The following is a 6000-nucleotide window of genomic DNA, read 5'->3' as shown; positions in this document are numbered from 1 at the left end:
GCGATTTAGGCCTGGTCGGTGTAGTGTGTGGATTTTCGTTAGACGACACTCATTTTCCCCCATTCGCCTTTGGCTCCTTCTTCTTCTTCTCTTTCTTCTTCTTTTCCTTCTTCTCCTTAGGAACTTGACCTTTGGCTTTACCAGCCCCATCAAGGGAAGAGGAAGGAGGAGAGGAAGAATTAGAGGAAGTAGAAGGTTGGTGGGCAACTCTGGACTCGTCTAATTGCTGATTCGATTGTTCAGGAATAGTGGTGTTCTGAACGACAGAGGTTGAGAAGAGCCATACAGGCAAACCAATTGTCAGCTCTGGAAGCGATAATGTGGCCATATGGGGTGCACCAACATCTCCCCAAGAGGAGAAGGGACTAGGATTTCCACCAAGGGGAATTCCTTGGTTGGTAGACTCCATTTTCGCAACCCAAGATCAACGTAGGAAAGGGTAATGAATATTCCATTTAACTTGTTTTTTCAGTTTTTAAGAGTCGAGAAAAAACAAAAGATGACTCTAGTCTCCTTCGATTTTTAATGAGCCTAAAGTGACAAGTGCTCAGATGGACCTATTCCGTTAAGGAGTCTGAAAAGGAACGAAAGGGACTGCTCTGGAGGTCTAGGTAGAGGGAGTACCAAACCAATCGCAAAACTGCAGAATACTTTTTACGGTACGGCAATCAATCTTCCCGAATGCTGTGTTCAGTGCATTGCGATCAGTAGGGCGGCCGACACGGCTTCCTATGGATAAAGGATTTAAGCCTATAGGGGTCTCCCAAAATATACTCGACGGTACATGGGAGCACAAGTTCGTACTGGCACGTATCGTCTCAAAGTGGAGGAATCACCCAACCATCAGTGAGGAAAACAGTTACCAGGCTTTACGACGCCGGAATACGTCTCTAGCCTAGACCTCTAAATGTTGTGTGTTAAGTTCCAAAGCGTTGTTAGATTCATTGAATTTATTTTAAGTTGATCTTGCTTATGAAGTTTGCCTTTTGGGTTCACCACGGGATGTAGATGTAATTCCTAAAATGCAATCTAAAGATGATAAACAAACTTTTATCTCTTTTCTGCAATGAAAATCCTAGCTACTAGGGCAAAGACACAATCTTTTCACAAAGAGCAAAGAGCACACTGTAAATGCACTTTCCTAAATCAAGCCAAACAGACTGCCTATATGCAAATGCACATGCATGTATTTGTTTTTCACTTTCTTAGTATTGATGCTAAAAAGAAAGTTGATGTACAAATCTGAATTTGCTTTCAAGCGACAAACACAAACAAGCTTCTTTTCGAAATCAAAAGATAGAGATGATTACGACACTTTACGATTTTGAAATGAATACTCGTTTTGACACTAGAAAATCACAAATTCAGACCAAAGGCAATAGTAAAAGTATAATCGACCATCTACAGCAATTAAACTTTCTCCTATGATCGAAATCAACACTTGCGATAGATCTAAATCAAAGGACGACAGTACGATTATTTTACTTTTGCAATGGAAAACTGTAAACGACTCAACAAACACACAAAAACATCTACAGTTCTTTTGTACAAAGGAGGCGGAATATCAGTAAGGAAAAGGGGTTTTAAATAGTCATATACTGATCACAGGCTGCAAAATTCAGAGACAAAACTAGAAAGAATGAAGCACAAGAACCTCAGCTGCACAGGGCTAGGCTGATCAGCACACCTGTAACACAGAGAAACTACATTGCAGTGCAGGTTGCCCTTTCGGGAAGTGCGTTGAAATGCAGGATCTCTTCACAGTACCTGCGCTGGGCCAGAAACGAGAAACTGTACGGGTTCTGGGTCACAGTTTGCAGTTTAGTCTTTGGTTTTTGGCCGAGTAAAAGCAATCAGTAATGCCCAATCAGGGGTAGATCTAAGGAGGGTCTAAGAGCTATCACAAGGGCAATCAGATGGTCTGTGAATCAGCTGTTCAAATAATAAACAGATACAGTGAATGGATTGAAGCAACAGATGTCTACTTTGCATTTGTTATGGCAAATGCAGTTCAAATGCTACTTATAAGTTTATGAAACAAACAACAAGAGATACACAAACAAACTAATTAGACATTCTCCCCAGTGGAGTCGCCATTTTGTTACCGGGAAAAGTGTCTATTTAGAACTGGTCTATCCCACTAAAGTGTGACAGCTGCCTTAGAAACAAACAGAGAAAAACTACTTTTGTATTTCCTTTATGAATTATAAATAGGGAGGAATCGAAAGAACCAACCTGTGTCTTGCGCTAATCCTTTGATTCAATCCCTCTCTTCTTTGATAGCTTCCAGCTACCTGCTCCCTTACATGCCCAGCTTCACCAAGTACCTGTAAGATCACAGAAGAAGAAAACTATACAAAGACATGGATCTATATTCATAAACAACTTAGGATCAGATTTAAGTTAACCATACAAATGTAACAAGCACCAATGATACAAAAGCATGGAGGAGAAACTCAAATAGTTTTTATTGATAAACAAGAAGATCCAGGAGGAGTTACAACCGATGATTCCTAACCCAGCATCAACCTCCCAACAAAGAAGCCCCTCTTCACCTCCAACAAAGCATAGATCACCCAATTCTCTGACGTTTGTCTCAAAACCAACAACAATTCCTTACAATGTGCAAAATTCCAGCCTCTGGATCTCTGGGATGAGGGATCCATATATAGATGTGTGTAAGGAGGATGAGTCAGCTTGTGATTTGATTAGTGTCTTCTCTCTGTCAGTTCTTGCTTCCACTTGGAGACTGAAGGCCTCTTACTCATCCTTGGTCGAATTCAGTGAGGCAAGTGTCATAGGAGAAGATTCTGGAAGATTCCATTGTCTCTCCACCTCGCGGAATGACACTGCCATTTGTCATTTCTCGCCCAACGCACCCTCATAGTGCATTTAGGTGCATTGCAACGCACCTAGCCAGTGGATTTAGGTGCTATGCAACGCACTTAGCTAGAGGAGCAGCTGAAATGACCTTGTTTTGACTTATTCTGAGCAGTTTCTGGTGGAGAACATCTGGGAGAAGCTGTAATTTGTTGACCTTGTTCCTTTAGGGGTTATAACAACACTTTTAGGGACTTAGGAGCCCTTGGTTTATGGAAATTTCATGCTTAGAGCTGTAAGGCACAAAAATTTCTATAATAGGTGGGTCTCTTTAAAGACTCTACTCTTATGAGAATTTTTTCCCTCCCACCTCCTCAGGTCACTTTTGTCAACATGATCTCTACTTCTTATGATCCTTGGATCGTTCCTTCTCCTGATGAGGTTGATTCTTTTGGCGATGTTAGGTTTCTTAGCCCAACAGAACAAGCTTACCAAGCTATTGTTTTGGCTTCAGCGGTTGCTTTTGAAAGTCATACTACTCTCAGTATCAATCTAGGCACATATTCATAGTCCCTTTAGCTTGATTCTTGGGATTCTCCAGATCCCTTAAACGATACATTTCCCACTGACAAGAGTATCATTGAGGTTATGTCTCTTGAGGAAGCTCCCTAGAATGATACTCATAATCATTCCTCATTTCTCCCCAGCCTTGGATATATTTCATCGTGTTTGGATACCTTTGTTTCCCATAAAATCACCCGTCCACTTCAAATGCCCATCTTCGTGCACGATGTTTTGTCTAAGAGAAACATGGGTGACATCACTTCTACCATGCCTATCGACATTTTTGTTAGATCAGAAATTATCTAGAACATCCATGTTGGCATTTCGTTTTATCCTAATGAGATCAAGATTTACATTGCCCTTTTTAAGGAATTTCATGATGTCTTTTCTTGGTCATATGAAGAAATTCCTGATATTGATCCGAGTATAGTTGTGCATGAAATTCCTACTTATCTAGAGGCGAAGCTTGTTCATCAACGACTTTGTCTAGTGCACCCTTGAAAGGCAATCACTATAAAGGGAGAGTTTGAAAAAATTCTGAAGGTTGGCTTCGTTTACCCCATCCCATTGATAGATTGGGTTTTGACCATTGTCCCTATGACTAAAAAACAAGGGACTATCCGCGTTTGTGTTGATTATCATGATATTAGTTGGGCGTGTCCTAAAGACAATTATCCAACTACTTTTATCGATCAAATCATTGATGAATGCACTAGGAGTGCGATTTTTTATTTTATGGATGGTTTTTTTGGCTATAACTAGATTAACATTCTTCCCGTCAATCAACATAAAATTGCTCTTATCTGTCCATGAGGAACCTATGCCTACAAGAAACTTGTAACAACCTTGGTGAAAATTCTGTGTAATAAATGTTAGAAACAATAACCATGGATGACTAGGACACTTATTCCAAGCTAAATGTTGGGCAAGACATCCTAGGGGGTGTTCATTTGATTGTTTATGGCTAAGGAAATTGGCAAAGGCAATGACTAAGGCATTAAAAGGCATTTTGGCACATTTATTTATTAAAATAATGGAAATTAGGAGAAAAAGGAGGTGAAAGGTCATAGGTTGCATGTGAGGAGGAAAATGAAGGAAAATAATGGAAAATGAAGAAAATATAGGCCTCATTCATAAAAAGGCTTCTAAGGATCAGTTGGAAAGATTTTTTTAGTTCAGTTTTGGAGCTCTCTCATTATCCTCTCTCTCTCTCTCATACTCTTGGTTACTTAGAGTTTTCTTGGAGGGTGTGGTATACTTGGATTCTTGGAGCAAGAAAGCAAAGCAAGAGCAGGAAAGCACAAGAAGGCATCAACATCAGCGACTACATCAAATTTTCTTGCAGGTACTAAGTTGCATGTATGATTTCTTCACTATTTTTGGCATGCATGGCACATGTATGTGGTTTCTTGGTTATGATTTGTCATTGGCATGGAGGATGGCTGGGATTGACAATGGATTGCCTAGTCTTGCCATTTCTTGGATAGACATGGTGATTGTGGGTTTACATTCATTGCTTTGTTTTGGTTGCTTCTCATTTTTCCATAGCTTGGGTTAAGTTACTAGTCCTGGAAGCCTTGGTTGAAAAAATGCTCAGGAAGCCCTGTAACATCTTGGGTTGAGTTACTAGTCCTAGAATCCCTGGCTGGAAAAATGCTCTAGAAGCCCTTGGCGGGTTGAGTTACTAATCTTGGAAGCCTTGGTTGGAAAAACGCTCAAGAATCCTTGTATAAGATGTGGGTTGAGTTACTAGTTCTAGAAGCCTTGGTTCAACAAACGCTCTGGAAACCCTAGAAGGCTTGGATGGAGACTGATCTGATGATGGTTTTTAGTGATGTCTGACTGTGAGGTGGAACCACTATTTGATGGGTTGAAGTGGGTGGCCTCTGGAAGCCCAGAATGAGTTTTGATTGATGTGTTCTATGAGATCACACATTCATGCTTGGAATATGGCACGGGGGTGATTGGCTAAAGAGAGACTTGGCTCAACCAATATATGTTCGGGTGGAACATGGTAGTCCCATCTCCGGTTGGTTCATTACATTTATTAATGAAAAAAATTCATTCGCTTGATTTTCATGTGAAAATGTGCTAATGTATATATGGATTTTGATGGCCGATATGGTTATTGTATTTCTATTCATATTATGTTGTTTTTTATGCACATTTACCCTGGAGGTTGTTACAAAGTTGTATCAGAGCATGGTTCAAACACTTGGACTGGATGGGCTCTATCACAGGTAAAATGAAGAACACAGGTTAAATTTTAGACCTTTTTGTCATATATGTTATAAATTTTCTTTTGTAGAATATTAGAAGTAAAAAATTTGTCCATATTGAAGGTAAATCCCACTGATAATGTGGTAAAAATTTCAGATATTGATTCACAATACTTTAGGAATTATGATCTAAGGAAGATGACCTTCCTGAATGCACCTTTAAACAGGTCACATTGGAATTTCTGCAACGACGTTTCTTCTGAAGGCTTTTAGAAGATGAGAAATCGTCCACATTGAGGGGAAATACCAATTATTATGTGGTAGAAATTTCAGATATTTGGTTGCACTATTTTAGGAGATATGAGTAGAGGGAGTCAAGCCTTCTGAATGCTCCTAA

Source organism: Pinus tabuliformis, chromosome 2_2, assembly GCF_031772625.1.
Source record: "Pinus tabuliformis cultivar Carrire ecotype Pingquan chromosome 2_2, CPIR1, whole genome shotgun sequence".
Classification (NCBI taxonomy): Eukaryota; Viridiplantae; Streptophyta; class Pinopsida; order Pinales; family Pinaceae; genus Pinus; species Pinus tabuliformis.
Note: the sequence above shows the minus strand (reverse complement) of the source record.